Genomic DNA, 25,189 nt, shown 5'->3' on the forward strand with positions numbered 1-25,189 from the left:
GGACAGTATTGTGCTAAAGTCCATGACTAGTGCCTGATCAGTGTATATAATATACAGTGGTGGACACGGCTGTAAGCTGTATCCACTGATAAAGGCCAAAATCTATGGTTGGTGGCATGTTAGAGCATAAGAGGGCCCTTTGTGGATTTCATCTGGTTTTCCTGGCCGCGAGCAACAATCGCTGCATCAGCTCAATCACGTCAAATATATTTGATTGTATTAATATATCATGTAAAAAAAACAGCCACTTTCCAACACGTGTTTCGAGTAAAAAACGCTCTTATCAGGGCCATTTTTATTGTTTTCATACTGAGGTGTAATGTATGCATTGAACATAATCACGAGTGACGCCTGCTTTGTCCTTGTGTGGCAGGAGTATTGCATTCACATGGGGACCTTTGAATCTGCCTGCCTGTTGCAGGTCCAAAGAAACAAACAGATTCCACAGGTGTCCAAGGTATCTCCATCCGCATCCAAACCAGATCCGTGCAGAGTGGGACGGTCCTCCATCCACATCCAAATCAGATCTGAGCAGAGTGTGGCGTCCCTCCATCTGCATCCAAATCAGATCCATCCAAATCAGATCCGTGCAGAGTGAGGAGGCCCTCCATCCGCATCCAAATCAGATCCGTGCAGAGTGAGACGGCCCTCCATCCGCATCTAAATCAGATCCGTGCAGAGTGAGGCGACCCTCCATCCGCATCCAAATCAGATCTGTGCAGAGTGAGGCGACCCTCCATCCACATCCAAATCAGATCCATGCAAAGTGAGGCGGACCTCCATCCACATCCAAATTAGATCTGTGCAGAGTGCGGCGTCCCTCCATCCGCATACAAATCAGATCTGTCCAAATCAGATCCGTTGAGAGTGAGGCAAACCTCCAACCGCATCCAAATCAGATCCGTGCAGAGTGAGGCGAACCCCCATCCACATCAGATCAGTCTAAATCAGATCTGTGCAGAGTGAGGTAGACCTCCATCCGCATCCAAATCAGATCTGTGCAGAGTGCGACATCCCTCCATCCGCATACAAATCAGATCTGTCCAAATCAGATCCGCGCAGAGTGAGGCAAACCTCCATCCGCATCCAAATCAGATCTGTGCAGAGTGAGGCGGCCCTCCATCCGCATCTAAATCAGATCTGTGCAGAGTGAGGCGGCGTGGATTGGGTCATGAACTCTGTAATCATGGTCTGTCCCCCGGCTTTTTGCGTCATGAATCCACCACCACCGCACAGTGAGAAGAAACCATTTGTATTCATAGTTTTTACTCATCCGGCACACCTACCAAACTGCCCCTGATTGTTTAGAGAAACTCATGATTTCTTTTTAAGCCTGGGTCTACTTTTGGTCCTATGTCAACCCCGACCATCTCCCCCTTTCCTCAAAGTGAATGACGCATCGTAGCATTTTCAAATAAGGAGATAGGTTAACAGCGTGCAGTTTATTTTTTTATTTTTTTTTGTTTACTCTGTCGGATAGCTTCAATTGTTTAGTATCTGTTGAACTATTTAAATGACCAACTTATTGTATATCTTAATATTGATATTCGGTTATTGGATATAATGTAACCTGTTGTTGAATTCTGTTGAATATCTGTGAAAAATGATAAAGTAAAAAAAAAAAAAGAACTGTGTGCACAGGATTGGGTTTAATTTTGGGGCTTCGGCAAAAGGCAAACCACCCTTTCTGCACATATTCCAATTTGGTATGTACTGGTAAAACAGGGAGGACAAATTCCACATTCTTTGCCCAAAATGACCAACTCACGGAATTTACCATTTTGGCGCAATGTTGGTGTTGGCCTTTCAAGTGGCCCCAGATGAAACCTAAGCCTAACCACTCAAAAGGGGAGTGTGCGGTTCTTCAACATTTGCCCACTGCATCAGAACGTACTCATGCTTTTTGAGAGTGCCTTAATCATTTTCTAAACTGACGCGGAACCTATCCCTGGGCTCTCAACATGGAAGGAACAGTGAACTCCTGGATCGAATGGAAGCACCGTCTGCCCCTCCACTTCCAGAAGTGTGGGCCAATGAACAACATCCATCTTAGCCTCCACACACCGGCACTGTGATGCTTACATTATTCTGGTTCTGCCGTTACCAGGCTACTTCACTGCAAGCGAACACGGAGCATCCATGATTACCCCACGCCATGAAGCGCTGAGAAAATACGCGCGTTTCTGTAACCCTTTTCAACCAACAAAACTGCAGCGAAATATGGTAGCTTCAACAAGCAGGAAGTAACTTGCGAAATGCATGATGGGTGAGTACCTTTAGATCACCTGGCCTTCCAAGGTCACGGAAAAGGAGCTAAAGGGCGGTGCAAAGGGGAACAGCAGCAGATCAAAGTCACAGGCCTACTGCAATCTGAAAGAAAGGGGAGGGGTGGAGTGTCCTACCAGTCCGGACTCAAGAGGATGGGTATAAGAGGAGGATTGTTGAAGGCAAGGTGGGGGGTGGGTCATCATCAGGAGCTGGAAAAGGAAAGTTTGAGCCGCTGTACTGAGAGGTTGTAGAAGATTGCCTCTGACTATATGTACCTGGCTGCCACGAGGAGGAGGTGGGGGGGGGGCAGATGCTTCAAGAACTTCTAGAGACATTTTAGAAAGTGTTAGGAGCCTAAAAAAGGCACGGAGAAACCTGGATGACGTTGGAAGCATGAGAGGGGCGTATTTAGACATTTTAGAAAGTGTCTTGAGCCAGAAAGGGGTGCTATTAAGTCTAAATGAGGCCTAGAGCCTTAGAGGACTGCTGAGAAACCTGAGGTGTGGCAAGAAGCCTGAGAGACGTGCCTATCGGTTAAGCGGTCTGCTTAGAAGCCTGAGAGACGTGCCTAGCGGTTAAGCGGTCTGCTTAGAAGCCTGAGAGGTGAATAGTGCGTAATAGGGGCGCAGAGAAGCCCGAGAATTCCCCAGAACTTGAAAGAGGTGCCTAGACGGAAGAACAGTACTGAGAAGACTGAACGTTCCCGGGAGCCCGAGGGAGGTGCTGAGAAACCACAAAGATGCCTTCAGTCCGAGAGGTGCTGCAAGACCTAAATGCTTGTGAACTTGAAAATGACTCAACGTTGTCAAAGGCTTGTAGCAACACTAAGAAGCAACTAATATCGAGAAAGAAGTAAAGCAGTGGAAGAACAGACTAAGAGACTGAGTAAGCCTGACTGTGAGAAGATGCCTAACTGTATTCAGAGAACCTAGTAAAGAAGGACACTTTGCGGCAAAGTAACTTTATCCCTGTGTTAATAATACCACCCCACCCACCATATCTAACTTTCCTTTGCTCCCAGATCAAATAATGAAACTGTGGAGCTTAGTTTATCAGAGAACAAGCAGGGCAAGGACACGTAGAGATCATGAAAAATGAATTGGCAATACAGTATGGTGCCAGTAGAATTTCAGAATCCCATAGATCGATAATGTTGAACACCACTCAGTGTTTAGCTGTTGAAACTTCTCTATTGAAATAGTTCTTCACTTATATTTTGAGTTTGTCAAACAATTGATGAACGTTGGTGTTCCCCATGTCTAATTGGCCAATGGAGGCTGGCAGTTTGTTACCGAAAACGGGGTGAACTTTTCCTAGGTTTGGTGCATGTTATCAATGGTTTTGCTCAGTAGATCAGAGTGGCATGACACTTTTAAGTATTGCAACAAGCATCAGAAGTTATTTAGCAATTTTCTTCTGCTCTGTTTCCTTGAAAGGACCTTGCACGTTTGATAACAATGGTGAAACATTGACAGCCATGCAGTGTCTTTCCGGTATCTTACAGTGGGCAGGGGTGCCCAAGTTGGCACTGTATCTTCTGAATGGAAATACTGACCAGGCAGCATGGTGGTCAAGGTGCACAATTGCTGGTGTTCATTTATGAGCAGAGGGTGGGTAGATTTCTAGCCAAGGAGCGGGGACTTGAATCTAATGTACCATCATGAGATAAGTCAACAATCGTGTACAGCTATTCCACTAGGAAGTGCGGGCCCAGGCTGGCACGAGGGTGCCCTTTTGTCTGAAAAAAAGTGGGTAATGGCGAAAATGCTTCCTTTGGTGAGTACATCACAGGGAGAGAAACTGTGCATGGAGACAAGGCCACAACGAAAGCCTCCCTTAGGGACATGTCTACTAAACCGCTTGCCGGCTAGATGAAAGATTAAGCCAAAAAGTACTCATTCACTTAACACATCACGTTCTCTATTTGAACATAGCATTGATCTTCAAAGGGTCCGCATCGCTAAATTTGAGTGATTTGTGTCAAAAGTAGAACCACAGGTCGGAGGAGATGGGGTCAGTAGTAGGTGCTAATGCACGCAGTTAACCCAACTGTGATTGGGGTTAGCTATGTTGCCGGCCATCTTTGGTCACTCTTCACTTAATGAGTGGATCACACCTACAATCTGACCCTGTAGGCAAGGGATTTCACCTTCAAGGGGCACCACCCCCAAAGCGTGTAGGGTGTGCAAGTTCCGCAGCCTTGCGCGCATATCGATGTTTCCATGCGTCTGACCCACAGGCGCGGTTCTTGAGAATGAACGCGCCTCTCTCCGCGCCCCACTGTGTCTCATTCTTGAGGTTTGGGTTGGTTGAGGATGACCGAATACTGCTCCATTCGTGGTGTGTCAGCCCTACTCATAAAACCTCTGATACATTGTTTTGTCTCTTTCTTGCCCCAAAGAGTGGTGGATGTTGGCTCAGTTGCAACCAACGCGCACAATAAAACCATGATTACTCACCCCCTTGGGTACCCGTCCTAGCTTTTAGCGGAGACACAGAATGCTGCTGGGCCCTCGGGGCATTTGCAGCTTTTCTTGTCTTATAAGGTCTTGGAAGGAATATGCAACCTATTTCTTTTTCCTTCCTCGGGTGCCTCCCTTGCTTGCTTCCATTTTTTCACCCCAGGATTGAAGTGGTAATGCTGTCTGGTTTTCTGCGGGGGCTGGGCAGCCTGTTCCCAGTCTGCAGATGCCTGTAATGTGTGTTAACAAGCCCAGAATGAACCAAACTCCTCAAATAGCAGGCACCCCACCAAAGCTTCCACGGCAAGCAGAGGGCATTTCCGGATCAGTAATGCAACGCCAGGGCGGCCGTGGTTTTCATTGGCTGCCTTCCATGCCCCTGGGCATTGAAAGGAAACCTCTCATAAAAGTACAAAAAAAGTGCACATAAGTCTATTTTATCACCCAATTAGGCTTCCAATTTTAAATGAGGTGCTGCAAAGGCATCTTGTGATGCAGGTCCTCAATCGGCTTGTTTTGCGAGGTTTTCAGCCGGCCTTCACCCGCTACAAATGGGGAAGAATGAAAAAAAGAGAATTTGTAGCACTGTTGACTTGGGACAGAAAGAAAGCATTATTTTACAGCATTTTCAAGCTGCAAGCATGTGGGAGCATGTATGTATGGGGATTTCAGAAGCGCAATGTCTCTGAGAAGCCACCGAGCACTGATCAGCAGAGGGGTGGGCTCAATAGAGGAGAGCTGGAGTGGGAAGGTCCTCTTGGGGTCGTGGATCAAGGGCTGACACGATGGTCTTTGGTCCAGTCCTATTTTCCTTCACGAAGTACAGTGAGTGCTATATAGATTCTCCTTCATGAGGACGGACCACAAAGGCTCCGGCAGGCAGCGCTGGCAGAGTGAGCTTGAACTCGTCCCATTGTCATGGCGTTTTCCTTGGGAAGTTCGTGATCTTAATTATATCCATTGAGCTTTGTGTCCCATCCATTTCTTAGCGGATCTGCTTTGGCTCCGTCCAGCCTGAGTGGTTCCTTATAATTTCGATGCACTAGTTTCACTCCTAATTTTGGATGTCATCAATGGGTGTATGGGCATTGTACCGATACTGATTTGGGGAGAGGTCTGTGGGTGACCTCTTTAACTCTCGCTTTGCTCCACCACATTACCACATCTTTCGGCCCGCGTACGCCCGTGTTTTTCCTCATCTTCACATCTCATCACTGTGTCCCTCCCCATAAGTGCTTCATCTCCACACTGTTGTGCCTGCTCCCTCTTATTCAGTCTGCCTGCCCTGCTGGATCACCCTATCGTTGGTCTTCTTCTGTCAGTGTCCCATCCCTGCTGAACCTCCCTTCATGGACCCAGGCCTGCCTACGTGGCACACTGTGCAAGTCTGTGTCGAGGTAGTGGGAGGAGCGAACACTGTGGTGTAGAAGGGAAGGACTGGAAGCGTCATGACATAGGCGTCATGGCACGAGGGGAAGGAGGCGTGAGATATAAATAAAAAGGCATGAGCCCGGACCAACTATGGATCAAACAAGGACCCCCAAGACACAAATTGCTGGCAGACACACTTTTGCTGAAGTCCTTAGGTCACCAATCATGAACACCCTACTGGCAGCCAACCCGGCTCCCCTAGGTGAAACAAGCAGCTTCATCAACTGGATTGATATTATCGTGAAGATTGCAAATCCAGTTGCAGAGATGGATATTCACCCCATAATCATAGTGATGGCAAGGGTCATCCCGACCCTACTCCAGAGAACAAACACCAACCAACATGGCAGTGTCTAAACACAGTTGATCCATCGTGATGTGGAATGCCAATGGCATTCAAAAGAAAACGGATTAACTTCTTCACCTCATGCAATTGAGGAACGTGTGCATGGCCCTTCTCTCTGAGACCCATCTGCAAGGATGCCACTAGTTGAAGCTGGAAATTCACATGGTGTACCGGTCTGACCAAACCACAGGAAGACCCACCAAGACCCCACCCCGCTCCCTCAGCATACACCATCTTGTCCTCCCATCCTACTCCCAACCCAGTCCACTCACACTTTACCTCCGCTGCAAACTCTCACAAAGCTGCCACATCTCAACTCACCCCCCACCAGACCTCAACTCTCCCCTTCGCACCTCCCCATGCCCTCCTCACCTGCCTCCCCAGCTCATCCTCCTTACCTGCTCCCTCCAAAATCTACCAGAGCACTCCACTCTACCCCCTCTCAGATAGACCCCCCAAGAACTCCTCCTTCACAAGCACTCTTCCCCATCAGCCCTAGAACTCCCCCTCCATTCTATTCTTCTATCATCAAACCCATTTCCAGACACCCTTAGTGACTCCCTTTCAGTCATCCTCATATCATACTCCTCCCTCACCATATTAGGGGATTTCAACATCTGGTTTCATGTCCCATCCAACCCCTATGACCCATCCACTCATTGATAAGTTATAAGTAAGGAAAAGATGGCAAAGATTGCAAAAGCAAGGGTCCCAGAATAATTATACTCACTAGCGCCGGTGCTACGAGAGTAGCAATGCATCAGGGACTTCTTCTGGAAACCATTTGGCAGTGCTGGCTGTTTCAGACAGCACACGCTGATGTCATACGTCGGACACTGCAACAAACAACTAGATCGCTGTTGCCGACAGTGGAATGCAGTGAAGAGGAGTTTAATACAGTGTGCAGAATGCAAGGTGCCCGCTTCCACCGGCACCAAAATGACCACAGACCAAGGCAATTCATAACATCCTCCCCGTCCACTAATTTGGACTGATCACTCTGCCATCTTCTTCTCTCTCGTGACCTCCACCCCCATGCCCACCTGCCTCACCAGCCCCATGTTTCCTCCCATGTACCTCTTTGGAATGAGGTAATTATAAATCCTGACCTGGCCGATTTCCACCTATGCTCCCTCCCAATTCTCATTCTCCAAAGAAGATCACTCTCTATCAAACTTTTTGACCAATGGCCCTGTAATGCCCTCCTCCCTCTTACCTCTACAAGATCTACTCCCAAGTGAACAGGACCTAATCCCAAGTGGTACACTCCCTCCCTCAAATCCCTTAAAACCCATAAGCACCGCCTGGAGCGCACATGGCGAGACAACCCTACGCCCCAGAACAGAGCCACTTATGCCAGACAGATCAGGGCCTATAGGATGTAAAATAGGAAAGACAAAAGTCCCTTCTATGGAAACCGAATAGCCAACTCCTGCAACCTAGCAGGGAACTCCACAGGATCATTGCAGAATTCAAGACTCCAAGCTGCTCCACCACCACCCTTCACCCGATCCGATGCGCTCTGCGACGCACTGTCAGACCACATTTGCAACACCGCTATCGAAGGACACTTCTCCATCATCACTAAATTAGCAGCTTTCATCCCCCTCGTCTCCTCCTTCTCCTGACTCCTCCCCTCCTCTTCCCACACACCCAAGCCTCTCTTTCACTGCCATTTCCCGCCCTAAATACTTGGAACTACTATCCCAAAGCTGCCCCTCTGGATCCCGGGAGACCCTTGTCTCACCATCTCTCCTAAAGAACATCCTAGCCTCATCCTGTGCAGGCAGCAGCACAAGATCTATAATTAACCATTCACTGACATCAGGCATTCTCCCTGTTGTGTTCAAAACCTCCCACCTAAAGCCCCTACTCAAAAAGCCCCCCCTCGACCCTCTCCTTCCACCCAACTAACGGCCAATTTCAAATTTCGAAGGGATTGTGTCCTCCGACGTATTCCTTATCTTAGATAGATATCTCCTTCCAGCTTTGCTGGCCTCGGAAAATTTTTCTCTAGAGGGCGCTGCGCATCGACGTCCGCCGAGTCGATGTCCCTCGACAGCCGCCATATCCACGTCGACGTCATCCTGCCTATAAAGGCTGCGCGCAGCGTCCGTTGCTCAGTTCCGTTTTTCCGCGCTTACTCAGTGCCTCGGAATATCGTTGCTCAGTTTCGTAGAGAATTTATTCTATTTACCTCGACATATTCGATCCATGCTCGATGGCTTTCCGTCGGAACCAACGACCCCTCGGTCCGGCTTCAAAAAATGCAGAGACTGTGGGAAAAGATGTCGCTGACTGACCCTCACAGAGTTTGTCTGTGGTGTTTGGGAGCTGAACACCATTGTTCAGAGTGCGAGGACTGTATGTCCATGACAGCTAAGGCCCTGAAGGAGCGTAGGGGGAAGCTGGAGAAAGGTAAGACTTCAAAAGCTTCTTCTTCCTCGACGAAGTCGAGACATTCGTCTCCTCGTCACCATTCACGCTCCAGGTCTCGGAGTGGGTCCCATCACTCCTCGAGATCGAAGCACTCGAAGAGGAGACGTCGAAGATCCCCTTCTTCGTCCTCCTCTGTTTCTCCCAAGAGAATCCCTTGCCCCACGAAACATAGTTCCCGGGCTGAATGGGAGGAATTCTGCAAAAAAATGATGAGCGTCTTCGAGAAAGCAGCCTCGACCCCCTCGAAGACTGCCGAGAGCGATGCTCTGGTCGAAAGACCCGAAGGTCAAAAACACTGCGAGTCGCAGTACCCGGCGAAGGAAGCTTCTCGAGCGCGTCACAAACCCTCGAGTAAAGCTATGACCTCGAAACCTTCTTCGAAGGTTCCGTCGACGCCGAGGTCGGTGTCTTCGACGCCGTTGTCGAAGGAACCTTCGACACACGGGTCTGTCGACTCGACGCCACCTTCGACACCAGCGTCGACGCCAAGGAAAGTCACGGTTGCGACGCACTCAGTGGCTATCCCCAGGTCCTCGATGATAATGGCATCGAGATTGTCGACTTCCTCGAGCAGAATCCCAATTCTATCGAGGTCCTCGAGGCCTCCGCCTTTGTTTTCGACGCCACGCCCGAAGCCTTCGACGTCGGCGTCGACAACATTGACGTTTTCGAGGCCAATTACAACAAGTTTGGCATCCTCTGCCTTGGAGATGGGTTTCACACCCTTTGTGAGTTCAGAACAATTGAGAACTATGTCCTCAATTATGGAAGAGGGAGAACTATCTGAACAGGAAGACACATTTGAGTTGCAGGGACCTGCAACCCCATTTCAAGAGGAGTTATCCTCAGAAGAACGCAGGTTAAAGGATCTCCATGATTCCTTACATGAGGCAAGTGGGTTAGACACTTCCCCTGAGGTGGAGTTCGCTAGGCCAGACCCAGGGGAGCATGCTGAAACCCCCTATAGAGCCTTAATGGCCAGGATCACAGAATTTATGGGATGGTAAACACCTTCACAGGCTTTCCAACAAGATGACCTCACGGATATTCTTGATAAAGGTCCACAGGAGGATCCTGTAGTGCCCTTTCATAAAGCTCTTCAGAGGAAAATCATGACGAACTGGGAAACCCCAGATGTCGTCCCGGCAGTAAATAAAAAACTGTCTACTAAATACAGGGTATCTTCTGCAGACCCGGAGTTTTTGTCAAAACAGCCATCCCCAGAAAGTCTGGTGGTACAGGCAGCATCTTCTACTGATGTCAAGACTGCTTACCCTACCGTCCCACAGGACAGGGATGGTAAGAAATATGATGCTATGGCAAAGAAAGTTTTTTCGGCATGTAGCATGGCGTTAAAATCTGTTAATGCTACTTGCACCCTTGCTAGATTCAGCCATACACTTTGGGAGTGTGCTTCTACAGCGGCTGACTGCATCCCGGAGGGAGAAGAAAGGGAGGCGTTCCTAAATATCATACAGGACGGTAAAGACGCCATGTGCGAATCCCTCCAGACGGGCATTGATTCGGCTGACAGTATCAGCAGAGCAATGGCGGCAAGTACAACAACCAGGAGATTCGCTTGGTTGAGAAAGTCTGGTTTTGCCCCAGATGTGCAAGCCAGGCTCTTGAACATGCCATTCGATGGCTCTTCTTTGTTTGGGAAAAAGGCGGATGACAGTTTAGAAAAACTGCAAACATCAAAGGCAGCAGCAAAATCCCTAGGCGCTGCAATCCGTCAGACACCTTTTCGTCCCACAGGAACCTCTGCGAGGGGTAAGTCCTTTCGCTTCTACTCCGCATTCGGAAGAGGTAGAGGACGATCGGCTCAAAGGGGACAAAGAAGAACTACCCGAGGTGGACGGGGTAGAAATTCAAAAGCCGCAGCAACAGCAGGTGCCTCTTTACCATCGGCATCTGCATCAGCCGCCCCAAAACCACTCGGAGGACTTCCCTCACAAGACACCTGTAGGAGGCAGGTTAACTCAACATCTGGCGGAATGGCAGGCTATCACGTCAGATGCTTGGGCATTGGAAACAGTTGCCCAAGGTTACTGTCTGCCTCTCCTACGCATACCTCAGAGTAATCCACCGGGGATCAGCTCTCAGAAAGCTCCAGATCCGCTCCTCTTGCAGGAAATTTCAGACCTGCTAGAGAAAGGTGCCATAGAACCGGTACCTGTAGCGGAGAGGAACAAGGGCTGGTACTCCCCTTACTTTCTCATTCCAAAGAAAGACGGAGGACTGAGACCCATCTTGGACTTGCGAGAATTGAACAAATTCCTCAGGAAAGACAAATTCAAGGTGGTAACTCTTTCTCAGATCCTTCAGGCCCTTCAGTTCCAGGACTGGTTGGTATCTCTGGACCTTCAGGACGCTTATTTCCATGTGCCTATCCATCTCAAGCAGAGGAAATACCTGAGGTTCACAATTGGCAACTCTCATTATCAATTACGAGTGCTGCCATTTGGGCTGACCTCCGCCCCGAGGGTCTTCACAAAGTTAATGACGGTAGTGGCGGCAAGTCTAAGGAGGGAAGGGATTCACGTCTACCCCTACCTGGACGATTGGTTGATCAGGGCTGTATCTTCGGAACAAGCTCAGATTCAGCTAAATCACGTTTGCCACTCCCTTCACAGACTGGGCTTCTCCCTCAATTTAAAGAAGTCACAAATGATACCATCGCAGAGACTCCAGTTCATCGGAGCGATCCTGGACACTTCCCTGGGAAAAGCCTCGCCACCAGAGGTGAGGGCTCAAGATATTCTACAGATGGTTACCAAGTTCCAAGATGCCCAACGTCTCCCAGCCTTCGACTTTCTGAGGTTGCTAGGCCTCATGGCATCCTGCATTTTCCTTGTGCCAGAGGCTCGCCTGAGAATGAGATCCCTCCAGTGGGCACTGAGGACTCAGTGGTCACAATTCTCAGGAAGAATGACAGATCTTCTTCAGGTTCCCGACAGGGTGGCTCGAGCCCTTCAGTGGTGGGCCTGTCAGGAGAACATTCTGAAAGGAGAACAGTTTTGGCAACCCTGGCCGGAGATATTAGTAGTCACGGATGCCTCACTCACTGGGTGGGGAGCCCACGCCAACGACTTGACCATCAGCGGTCGTTGGTCTCCATCGGAGTCCAGACTACATATCAACCTGTTGGAGATGAGGGCCATCAGACTTGCGCTGAAGGCGTTCCTGCCAGCTGTACAAGGGAAAAATGTCCTGATAATGATGGACAACACAGTGGCCATGCATTACCTCAACAAAAGAGGGGGCGTAGGATCACTACCCCTGTGAAGAGAGGCGATGCAGCTCTGGTTTTGGGCAATCCAAGAAGGAATCTCTCTATCGGCGGTTCACCTAGCCGGAGAGAAGAACTTGACAGCGGACGCTCTGAGCAGGCACAGCACAGTCTCCCACGAGTGGGAACTAGCTCAGGAAGTCCTTCAAGAGATCTTCGCCCTTTGGGGAACCCCTCAGGTGGATCTGTTTGCCACCAGTGTCAACAGGAAGTGCGATCTGTTCTGTTCAAGGGAATTTCCCCCGAGAGGAGCTCTGGGAGATGCATTCATAGTGGACTGGGAGTTTCCGCTTCTGTACGCGTTCCCACCGGTCCCTGTCATTCCTAAAATGATCAGGAGGTTGAGAAGATTCCGGAAAACCATGATCCTAATTGCCCCGGATTGGGCCAGGAGAACGTGGTACCCGGACCTTCTAGACTTGTCCATCTGCCCTCCAATTCGACTTCCACTCAGAGAGAATCTACTCTCACAGAAAGGAGGTCAGGTTCTCCATCCAGACATCAAAACCCTCAACCTTCACGCTTGGCTTCTGAAAGGCTGAGGTACAAGGATTGGGACCTCCCTGATGATGTTATGGAGGTGTTGCTTTCGGCAAGGAGGCCAGCAACAAAGTCTTTATACCGCTGCCGTTGGAACAGATTTTGCAGCTGGTGTAGAGAAAAGAATATTGACCCCTTTTCATGTGGTACACCAATGGTTTTGTCCTTCCTACTCTATTTGGCGAATTCAGGCCTTCAAGTTGGCACCATTAAGGGCTATCTCGCAGCGCTATCCATCTTTAAGCGCACTGCGGAAGAACCATCCTATTTCAAGTTACCCTTGGTAATACAGTTTCTAAAGGGGTTAACTAATGTTTATCCCCCAAGACCATTCCAGGTCCCCCTATGGGATTTAAACTTAGTCCTAACTTTCCTGATGGGCATACCTTTCGAACCACTCCATTCTTGTTCGTTAAGATTTCTTACCCTTAAAACTGTTTTATTAATAGCACTTACATCTGCTAGAAGGGTGAGCGAGTTACAAGCTCTTTCTTGTAAACCCCCTCATACAATCTTTCACAAAGACAAAATTGTCCTGCAAGTGAAGCCTAATTTCCTCCCAAAGGTGGTTTCTGAATTCCACATCACTCAGAAGATTACCCTGCCATCTTTCTATCCTCCTCCTCATCCGGGAAAAGAGGAAGAGAGGTTATACAGGCTAGACCCTAGAAGGGCTTTAAGTTTTTACATCAGTAGACTTGCTAGGATAAGACAGGCAGACCAGCTGTTTGTAGGCTACGCAGGTCACAAGCTGGGGTTACCGATAACTAAGCAGACCATTTCCAGGTGGATCATTCTAGCCATTTTGGAATGTTATAAACTGGCAGGAAAAGAGCCCCCTCAAAATCTTAGGGCTCATTCGACCAGAGGTATTGCATCTTCATCGGCCCTCAAAAGAGGAGTGCCGGTGAAAGACATATGTGCGGCTGCCACATGGTCGTCCGCCCATACCTTTACACGATTTTACAACTTGGATTCCTCCTCCAGTCAAGAGACTAGGTTTGGAAGGGCAGTATTGCACTCTATTCATCAATAAAAGGAAGCATGAAGTCAGTACTCCCACCTCCAATAACAGAATACTGCTATGGGAGCCTATCTAAGATAAGGAATACATCGGAGGACACAATCCCTTCGAAGAACAAGTTACTTCTTACCTTGTAACGTTCTTTCGACGGGATGTTCCTTCGACGTATTCCTTATCGACCCTCCCATCCATCCCCGCAATACTACTTCCCTTGTTGTTGCAGCTTACGCTCCTTCAGGGTGATTAGTCTAGTCCAGACAGAAAAACTGTGGGCTACAAAACGGAACTGAGCAACGGACGCTGCGCGCGGCCTTTATAGGCAAGATGACGTTGACATCGATACGGCGGCTGTCGAGGGACATCGACTCGGCGGACGTCGACGCGCAGCGCCCTCTAGAGAAAAGTTTTCCGAGGCCAGCAAAGCTGGAAGGAGATATCTATCTAAGAAAAGGAATACGTCGGAGGAACATCCCGTCGAAAGAACATTACAAGGTAAGAAGTAACTTGTTCATCTGCTTCATAGCTAAACTCTTAGACCGCATGGCATACACGTAGCTCTGCGTTTTAACAGAATCCAATTCCCTACTCGACCCAGTCCAGTCTGGTTTCAGACCCCTCTGAGGAACAGAATCTTCCATCATCTCCATCTGGGATGACATGAAAAGAACCGCAGACTCAGAACGCTGTGCTGCACTTATCCTCCTTGACCTTTAGGCTGTTTAGACACTATCGACCACTCCATCCTCATGGACAGAATCCACTCTCTAGGCATCAGGAATTGCGCCCTAAAATGGATCTCCTCCTTCATCGCCAACTGCAGACAAATCATGCTCCTCCCTCCCTTCTCCCCCTGCCCTGCCTCCAAAGGGATCCCACAGAAGGCCTCCCTAACCCCCGAGTCTTCAATCTCTACCTGAGCTCTCTTCCCACACTCATCCGCTCTCATGACCTAACCTGTTAAAACCACTCTGATGATTTTCAAGATTCCCAAGACACCAGCCTCCTCCCATCCTAACCTTGCCTCCTGTCTCTCTGAAATAGACCACTGGATCATGGCAAACCACCCCCTCCTTAATCCTGGTAATCATGATCTGCGGTAAAACCTCACTCTTCCCCATCCTACCCCCTGGCCATCCTCTCGAGGACCCCCGCCCATAGCATCCAATAAACCTGGAATGCACATTGGACTTGAATCTAACACTCTCTCACCACATCAACACTGTTTCCAGAACATGTAATTTCCACCTCTGCATCCTTAGACAAATCTTCCTTTATTTCTCCTAACCTCACAGAGTCTCAGCAATTTGGGCTATCAACCTCTCCCACTTAGACCACACCAATTCCCTCTATTTGGGCTTTCCTGTCTATCAGCTAGGAAAGCTCCAGCAGATCCAAAACTCTGCAGCCAGACTCCTCCTTGCCCTCTCACCCGGAAAACATATCACTCCTACCCTTAGAGTGCTCCACTGGCTTCCTATCGGCCTACGGCGACCTGCAAGGCCATGTGCATTACACACCGTGCTCTACACAATACAGGCCCTGAATTCGTCCAACACAAGCTCTCACGGTACCAATCCATCAGAAACCTCAGAACTGGCTCTGTACTCCTCTTTATGATCCCCCTTTCAACTAGAGTTGGAGGATCCTCCTTCTCCGTCCAAGCTCCTACCCTCTGGAACTGCCTGCCAGTCAGCATCCGCTGCGATGAGGACTACCTCTCCTCCAGGAAGGACCTCAAAACCTGATTATTCTCTACAGCAACCTGACGATCTTTCCCCATTGCACGCTTCCCTTCATGACACCTAGACCTTGACACTGTTAGTGTCTCCCCATCATATTCTCCAAAGCAGGGTAAAGTATCATGTTGGAGCAGACCGGACGATCTGATTACTCGGCTACATCAAAAGCAAAGATCCAAATGAGGCCCAAGGTACGTATTCACGCACCACTTCGGTGGACACCAGCCACGGGCACATCCGCCTACCGACACGCCTTCACCTTCATTACAGAAGACTGAAACACAAAGCACAACATCTCTGCCATCAGAATGCAGCTACATCCTATGACAAAAAAGGGGTCTAGCTGGACACGTAATGAGTCTCTCGTACTTGTGCACTCTCCTGACCAACTCTCAGCACCCATCCACATGCCTGACCATCATGGGTAGCTTACTGGGGCTCGGCTATCCCATCCAAATCCCTACTTTGGTCAAATGCACACACGCATTCTAATCATTCTGGCAATTTTCCTATACCTTGTACCAGAGGCGTTGCTAGGGGGGGGGGCCTAAGGGGGCTATAGCCCCTGGTCTTTTGGTTGTAGCCCCAGATAGAATCTCAGGTGCTACAACCAAAAGGCTAGCTAGCCCAGAGTCTAGACAGTCCCGACATTAGCGTAGCCCTGGGTCTTTTCCAGACCTAACAAAACCCCTGCCTTGCACTTCGGTCCCCTGAAGTCATTAAACCCTACAAGCGTGTTGAGGAGATACTAATGGGATAAAGTCACTATGTAAATGACTATAAATGACAAACTACTGCTATTTGTGGCAGAGTGGGAGAACTGGGAGAGAGCCATACAATGCTCCCTCTCATTATCTGAGAGGGAGACAGACCCAGGGAAAGAACTAGACAGGCTGCTGAGGGTGAACCTTCAGACCCTTAGAAGGGTCAAAGACCAAGGTGGGGATATTACTACAGTCCTACAGGTGGCTTCAAGCCATCCATGTGCAGAATGCAGAAGATGCCTGAGCCTTTTGTGAGCCTAACCCCAGGAGTGCAACTCCTGTTTTTTTGGGGATAATAACTTTAGACTGACAACAACAACCCTAGCAACGAGGATGAAATACTTGCTGGTACCAGTAGCGATAGTACCCTTGCCAGGGGCAAAGTTCCTGCAGCGAATGTATCGCATAAGACTAGCGGGGGTAAAAGTGCTTGCTGGTCATTATGCATTGAGCTGTGTGGTAGAAAATTGTGGTAATTCTGTTACCACCACTTTTATTGTCATAACAGAATTACTGCAACTTTTACCACAGCGCCGAATTATCATTCATGGTAAATCCACCAAAATCCCCTTTGAGTTCTGTGGACTCCGAAAATGGGAATTTACACCACTCTACTACAAATAAAGCCACAAGACTGAGTGGCAGTAGCGGCAAACAAGTTTGTCAGTAAATCGGCAGATTTACTGCCATTTTACCGCCATACTCTTAATGAGGCCCAATATAAACTCAGGACAGGATTCCAACAAATGAAATAGTTTGGATCCATACAAGCAGTTGATCATTAAAAAAATAACACAATGTCAAAATCTAGTAAAAAATGTAGGCAGCCCCAATAAAATGGAAACTAGCCAAGGCTCTTTAATGGCCAGGTAACCTTCTATCCCTGCTCTCCTCTGACCTCAGGTTATATTTACCAGTCTTCAACCTCGTGAAAGCCCAGGTTTCTGATGCAGGTTCTCTGGAGTCCGCGAATTAGAATCTTGCTGGTGTGAGATAGGTCACCTGTATGGGGATGTGGGTGGTCAGTGACAACCAGTGAATGTGGCAAAGCGCTGCCATAACAGGATGCAATCGGCATCATATCGGCTTCATTGAGCAGCACTGCCCGCAGGTGTGCCATGGGGGGGTCTTAGCAGGCCAGCCGGGACCAAGATATCGTAATCCAAATGGGACAAGAACAATAATTGCTCCACCATTCCATAAACTAAATAGCGGGAGGCAAAGGCATCACTAGGTGGGCTGGGGGATATAACCCTGAGTAATTTGGTTGTTGCCCTGGATAGAAGCTCAGAGGCTACAACCAAAAGGCTAGCGAGCCCTGACAGTTCCGACATCAGGGTAGCCCCGGATCCTTTCCAGACCTAGCAACACCCCAGGTGGGCGGAATCATCAATAACTCTAGGTATTGAGCTGAAGAAGGTGTGTGCAAAAACCAAAATCAATTCTTCACTTTGGGATCCACCAGGGAGAATAGAATGAAGGATCCATGGTTTGTTTGGCTTTGAATAGCATCCAGGGGAACCCAAGAAAGCTAAGGGGTGCTATTATAGGTTCCATAAATGAGGGTATAAAGTGCCTCATTACATGTTTAGTGTTGCAGGAAAAAGTGGTGGTAATTCTGTTTCCTCCACTTTTCCTGCACTGCCAAATTATACATTTGGGTGGATTTACTGCCAGCAGAATCACTGCGTGGCAAACCCGTCGGCTTTCAGTGGAAACGTGGCAGATTCACCTCTAGCTTGTTGTTGGAGGTAAATCCTCCACTTTACCTCCACAACTCACTGGAAATACCGCCAAACTCGTAATGAGGGCCTTAGTCTTTGAATTGTCAGATCAGCTTGTTTGATGAGAGGTATGCCCGGGGTTGGATGTGGGGCATGTATTAGGTTTGATGAGGGCTTATGGCTCCCCACCACTCTCTCAACCACTCAAACAATCATCCCACCAGCTTCACACTCTGGAGGAATGATTGCTGATTTGAGAGGCCAAGTAGCTCTGTAGCTGCTCAAGTCAATTAGAATGTTTATCCCCCATGCCTGATGGACAGCAGCAATGGACACCAGAGATGTGAACAATGTATGTTGAATGCATTAGGGGAGGTCATGTCTTCCTTATACTCACTCTCCAGCCCCTCCCCCGCAAAGTAGGCACCACCCACTGTTACCCTCTTACAGTCAGTACCCGGTGGTCTATCACGGCCACCGGTGGGAATAGGCAACTGTAAGAATCAAAGACAATGATGTGATATGATTGGTTATTTATAACGTGCTTAATACCCAGAGGTTTCTAAGTGCAACCCAGGGATCGAACCTGTGTTGCTCTGTGTCGTCTTGCTCCCAAGGAGCGGACATTGCCCCTGAGCTATCCTCTCAAGATTATAGTTTATAGAAAAAGCTCTCTAATTGTGTATGTTGGGTTTACACAATAAGGAACCGGACCATTTTTGAGGAAATTGCTGTGCAGCGGTTAAAGAAGACGTGGTGTTGTATATCCTCCATGTATATTAGAACAACACACCATCGTCAAAGATCCAATGGTGCCTTTGTAAAAGTGAACCTGCATTCAAGGTGCATGCCCTAAACCATGTATTGCGATAGACATTCTGTGATCTTTCAGCTTGACCCTGCCAGGTGCTCCACAGCAGGAAACCAGGGCATTTTCAGAGCAGTACAGGACTTTTTTTTCCATCTGACGCTTCTGTGAGAGCCATCAGGAAGGCCCTGCAACTGGTAGAATGTGCATCCGCTGCTCATTCCAGCGGCCCCGGGGCCACTAACAGAGAATCACCAGAGGCCCATAGAATTGTGTTATTGTTGCACTGGCCCTCTCTTGGCCCCATAGCACTTGATTTGACATATATATTTATTGTGCCTTATTACGAGTGTAGCAGTCCAGCAATAAGGGGGCCGGTCACACCGTACCGGCACTGTTTCGACAGCCACACTTCAACTCTGTCTTCCTGGCCCTTGCAGCCCGGGAGCAACGTCCCTAGTAGGCAGAGTCGTCACAAAAGCACCAACACCGTTAGCAACCGTGGCCGCTGCATCCGTGTCCCCATTCCCATGAGTCTATAGGACTCCATGGAATGGGGACTTACACTTTCCTCCGTCTGATATCCCGGGCCGCCAGGACTTGTAATGTCCTGGTGGCACCAGGATATCAGGCAGTGGAAACAGTGTCACCAGTTTGGCGGCAACCCACCAGTAGCACCGGCAGGCTACTGCCAAACTTGTAATGAGGCCCAAAGTATCACCAGCCAGTTAGTACACCAGAAATTCTAGTGTAGCAGACTGACTGTGAAGCCAACTTTAATTTCCTCCCCTGTTGTGGCCAATCACTGATGTCGCTTGGGCCGTCCAGAGTGCTGCCCCACAGTAGAGTGTTGAAAACTCTCTGATATATGCCGCATTATGCTATGTTATTTAGTGTTATATAGCACAACTTCTGCCATTTTCTGAGGTTCTTGGAGCATCACGATCTACATGAGGTGGAGTAGAGGACTATCAGAGAAGCAGTGACAGGAGGGCGGGGTTGTTTTTTGTTTCAATGCTTATGCGTGCAGATCCGAAAAGATAGGACTCTCTGTGGTATGTATGTTTTAGACAGTTTGCGCATTTTTTTGGAGCAGTGGTTATTGTGTGCTCCAGGCTGCGGATGTAAAACGTTTGTGTGCTTGTCTTTGGTGTCTGTCAGACTGGTGTTTCATTGGTTGATTGAGATATTTGTATAGCGCAGCAGGACAAACCAAATGGTATCGTGGCGCTGTTGTTTTCATAGCAGTAATAGCTTCATGATTTTGGAGTTTCATGATAGTGGAGAGGTGTTTTTGTCCATCTGTGGTGGCTTGGCGTTGTGTATAAAATGTGATTTAGGCACTGCCTTCGGGTGATGTACATTCCATTGTGTGTCATGTGTTGTTATGGTGCTGGAGCTTTGTGTCGAGATGTGTTTTCAGTTAGGGTGGGTGGTACAGTGATTTTAAGGTGGTTAATATTACCACACCACCTTGGCCAACACCCAATTTTTTGTATTTGTATTTGTTAGGGTAACCCGTAGGTATCTAGGCACTAGTTTCATTGTGGAGGGCAGCATTTATAACGCTCTAGTTTTTGTTTTTTTCCCCCAGCGCAGGTCTGGGATTCAAATCAGTGTTTGTTCAGCCTGGGCTTGCTTCCAAGGCCCACGAGTTACCACAGAGCAGAGCTATCCTCCCGTCCAATAACTGTGGACAACCTTTTTCACTTTTAAAACCTCACAGTTTATCACATTTTTCTGTTTATGTCTATGCAAAACATTCTTTCTCCAGCTTTTATGCCTAATTGTGCCATACTGTATGATTTTAGTCTTAGTGATATGACATAAGGTGACACTATGCCATCCCACAAATTCATGGTCTACAGTGTCTAGTCAGTGGCCCAGCACCTGCGCCCTGACTGCCCACTGACACCTCAAACACACTCCAACTGCAGCACCGCTCAGTCTTACATGGGATCATGGTACAAAATAAATGGACATACTCCATGAACTAGCAATTGACAAAGCCAACCACGCACTACATCACATCACAACTTTATCCTGCTGCGAGGTAGCTTTTATAAATGTGAATTTTCTCTTTAAATCCTATTGTTTTGTGCAATGTTAGTTGCCCAAGGAGCTTTAAACTGCGCCATTTGTGGTTAATCTGACACTAGTTCCCGAAAACATTCCTTGGTGAGAACAGGAAAGGGACCCCTTGGAGGTAGGTTTGCCCTGCCCACATGAAGTCCCATAAGGTAGCCTCTCCCCCACCATTTGAAGCATTAGTCCCTGCACCCGGTCCTAAGGTTTTCATCTAGTTTTGCCTCTGGCAGCAGACATATCAAACAATGCCGGAGTAGCCTCTTCCTCACAAAAATCTGAACTCTCCTTAAAGGCCTAATTTGATGCACAGAGGTGTGTACATGATGCATACCATTGTCAAACGATGACTACAAACAGATGAGTTTATCACAAAGGCTCTACTGGGGGTGTCTAAGTCTTGAACTTCTTAAAATATGTAGGGCGGTTTAAGGAAATATACGGTTTTCCAATGCCAGTTGTGAAATGATTAACTGGCTTTAGGGCGAATAAAAAAGAAAAATGGTATGATTAAAAAAAGTGGTTGCATGCGTGTTTGTGAGAATGTGTGTTTGCGTGTGCCCATGTATGTGTGTCTGGAGCAAAGGTGAGGTTTGTGGGCACTGTGAGGGGTATGATATACTGGGGGCAGTGAAGACATTTATTGAGACAGATTTCACTTTTGATTTGGGGCACTAGCAGCATGAAAGGTGGCAACATGGACTTATATTGTTGAGACAGGCCTCATGGTTTCTTTGGGCTGTAGCCTGCACGAAAATGTGTATTAAAATGACAGTGATGGCATCTATAGTTGAGACCAGCTTCAATGCTTTCCTTGGACACTTCACACAGCCAGCATGAACGGGGGACAGACCTCATGATCTGCTTTGGGCAGAAGCTGCTTGAAACTTCACTTAAGTGGGAGCCCCTCCATCCTCTCACCTGACCCTACCATTGCTTCCAGTGACTCTTAATAATGTAATTGTGTACATTTATATATAGGTTTTATGTGTTTCAGTGATTTGCTTTGTCCATTTCTGGGGCCTCATCACGAGTTGGGCAGTATCCCAACGGTATTTCCGCCTGGGCTAATAGCGTTACCGCCAAACCCTCCGGCACTATTAGCGCTGGATCACAGGTTTTTGCGATAACAGTAATTCTCCATTCCCACATTCGGTCCATTCTCGGCACAATTATTGCGGCGCAGTGCTAATTACGCCCACAAATGGGAATTTTCCTGGAATATTTACCCGCAGCTCAAAGCTAGGGGTAAATGCAGCCAAACCCTTGATTTGGCAGACCCTTAAATGTGGCAGTAATAGCGTTACCGCTGCACTGCATTTAAGGGTTACTGCCAAACTCGTGATGAGGCTGGTGTTTTTCCAGTGTTTTCACAATATGTAAAAATCTGTGTACATCCTTCCGTGTCCCCCAATGTGCGTTGCAACTGTGTAGGGATCCCCGGGGCCACCCATATCAGCACTCCCATTGCATAAGTTGAGTACGAGTACCCAAACACCTTGCCCCTCCACCTAGTCTTCAAAGCCTTCAAGTCCGCCCCCTGCAGGTGCGTCTCCTGCAGCAGCGCCAGCTGAATTCCATGCTGCTTCAGATACTGCCCCCCCCTGACCCTTTTCCCCTTGCTCCCCCATCCTCGCGCATTCCAAGTGCCTGTCTTAAAGTGGGTCCGACCTATGCTGCCACTTGTGTCGTTTCTGCCCAGGTCCGCTACGATTTTGAAGCTGTCTTCCCAGGCACCCATCCCCTTGCCTCCTAACAACCCATGTACCAACATTTCTCCTTCACGTCAACACACAACTTCCCCCCAACTCTGCCATCCCAACTTGCCCTCCCTTCTACCGCTCCCCTAGTACCCCAGGTTCCCTAATCGGTTTGGGGTTGTTTTACCGCAGATGAAATGTTCGAGGGAGAAACGACCGAAGATTAGTTGTTCGAAATAATATTTGGTCGTTTCTCCCCTGAACATTCCCGAAGTGTCGAACAAACCCGTACACACCCCTACCCACCCCGCCAACAACCCCCGCCACACCCCCACCCGCTACATACCTTCAATTCCCTGGTCCCTGCAACGCCAGTTCCCTTTCACTTGTGTGATCGGGAACCGGCGCCGCAGGGTCCTTTCCTTTTTTTTTCTTCGGCTAAGCTACAGCGGTGTCCCCCGCAACCCCTGCTCACTATACTGTGTAGTATAGTGAGCAGGGAGTTGTGGGGGACACCCCTGCAGCCCCCGCTCACAGTATAGTAAGTGGGGGTTGGGGGGACACCCCTGCATCCCCCGCAGCCCTAAACAAATCCAGATGACCTACCCAACCAAAAGTCTAAAAGAAGGTTGAACATTTCGGACTTTTGGTTGGGTAGGACATCTGTATTCGGTCATTTTGGCCGAAACTCCCTAGCCCCTTATGTAGGCAATTTTGTGTTCAGAATGATGCCCTTTATCAATATCCAGGGCCGGTTATTTATTTTAACATCTTTTTATTGGCATTTGTTCATTTACATTAAAATAGTTCCAGTTAACATTGTCAACATTTACGCATATTTCTATAATAATTCAATAAGAACTTGCCAGTATATCAAACACCCCAAAACCAAAAAACACAACAAAAACAAAAGACATTCGTCGCACATTAGATTCAGGTTTGCACATTTTAACACATACAGTGAGCCGGGCCATGGGATAATGTTCTGTATAGTTCCGATCCCTCTTCCATGGTAGGCATCCAGGGCAGGTTATATGATGTTTGAGGGCCTGTGTGAGAAAGGACGTGCAGGGGGCCTCATTTGCATATGTATTGACATCAGTGCGAAATCACTGAAAATGATGTTACAGGAAGTGATATAAGAATTTGATACTTGATGGTATCATGAAATGCAACATTAGAAGAAATTGTCATGAGTAAACCAAAAAGCAAAATAAATGTGTGATGTGCAATATATATTGTTATGTTGATTTATACTGCACGCCGCCGCCATTTCTATGGCCTACAGGTGCGCACAGAAAGGTCACTGTTATTATTTATGGAGCAGTAGAATGACTGAGACATTTTGTTTCTAGAGTACAATGTGAACAAAATCAGTTGTATGGACCTCTACCTTCACGGATAAATCACAGTGAGATGACATGATTTGCCTAAGATCACACATTTCAGTAAAGTGCTGATGCAGGGATTTGAGCCCAGTCTGACACACAATATTTTGACCACTTAGATGAATCGAGAGTATTCGTCCCTTCACCCCTGACGGGAGCCACCCCCCTCTGAGGCCAGGTAGATGAGCCCGCTTAGCAGGACCCTCCCTAGGGGTCTGGGCAAGTGGGACCTCAGTGTGCGTGACTCCCCTCTAGGGGGCACAAACTCTCATTCCCACGTGGAGCTCCCTATGCAAACAACACTATCTGCTTTCATGGGATTGCCTCTAATAAATGGTATACAGGGTTAATAACGAAAAATACATAACGACAAATATTTTCAGTGAAACCAAATAACAAAAAAGTCAACATTTTAATAAAAGTATATATGGTGGGTGGGGTAAGGGATAACAAGGGTGGGGAGTTGGCGGGGCAGGGGTTAGCAAAGCAGGGAAAAAGAAAATTGTAATTTGTTTGATATTTAAGTGTCACAAAAAATGTTTGTCGTTATGTATTGTGTCGTTTTAAACACATGGAACTATAATAAATAATGGGGGTATGCAAACCTTGCAATACGTTTGTCGGTATCCCACAGGTAAATCCGGCTGGATACTGGTAAATGGTATTACCGTTTCTGCCACCTGATGTCCCAGTATTGCTGGGATATTTCCGGCACCGGTAATACCGGTACCAGAAATACTGTCAGCTTTTTTCCAGTGGGGGCCTGATTTACCTCCAGGTCTTGGTTGGAAGTTAAGTGAGGTAAAAACCACCAGAAAACTTGTAGTTTGCCGGTCCGGACAAGTGCTGGTAAATGTTACACCAGCTTTTTTAGACTGGCCAACTTATAATGAGCCCCATTGTGCCTTCCTCTCCATTGGCTTCAGGTAATTCTGGATCGAATACGACTCCTGAAGGAAAACAGAACACCCCTTTGAACGGGGACTTGTATGTAACCATGACGAACCAATCGAGAAGAGAGAGAGGGAGAGAGAGCAATACGCAGGGGAAGCCCTCTGTCAGTCACGTCTTGGAGGGGCGGAGCAGTGTGGAGCCACGGCGCCTGCAGCCACCCATAAGGGAGAGGACACCAGATAAGAATGCCAGATGTCCGGTGTAGCGAACAGTGGGGAAACTGCT

This window comes from Ambystoma mexicanum, chromosome 10, assembly GCF_040938575.1.
Source record: "Ambystoma mexicanum isolate Mex_15411 chromosome 10, UKY_AmexF1_1, whole genome shotgun sequence".
NCBI classification, from domain to species: domain Eukaryota; kingdom Metazoa; phylum Chordata; class Amphibia; order Caudata; family Ambystomatidae; genus Ambystoma; species Ambystoma mexicanum.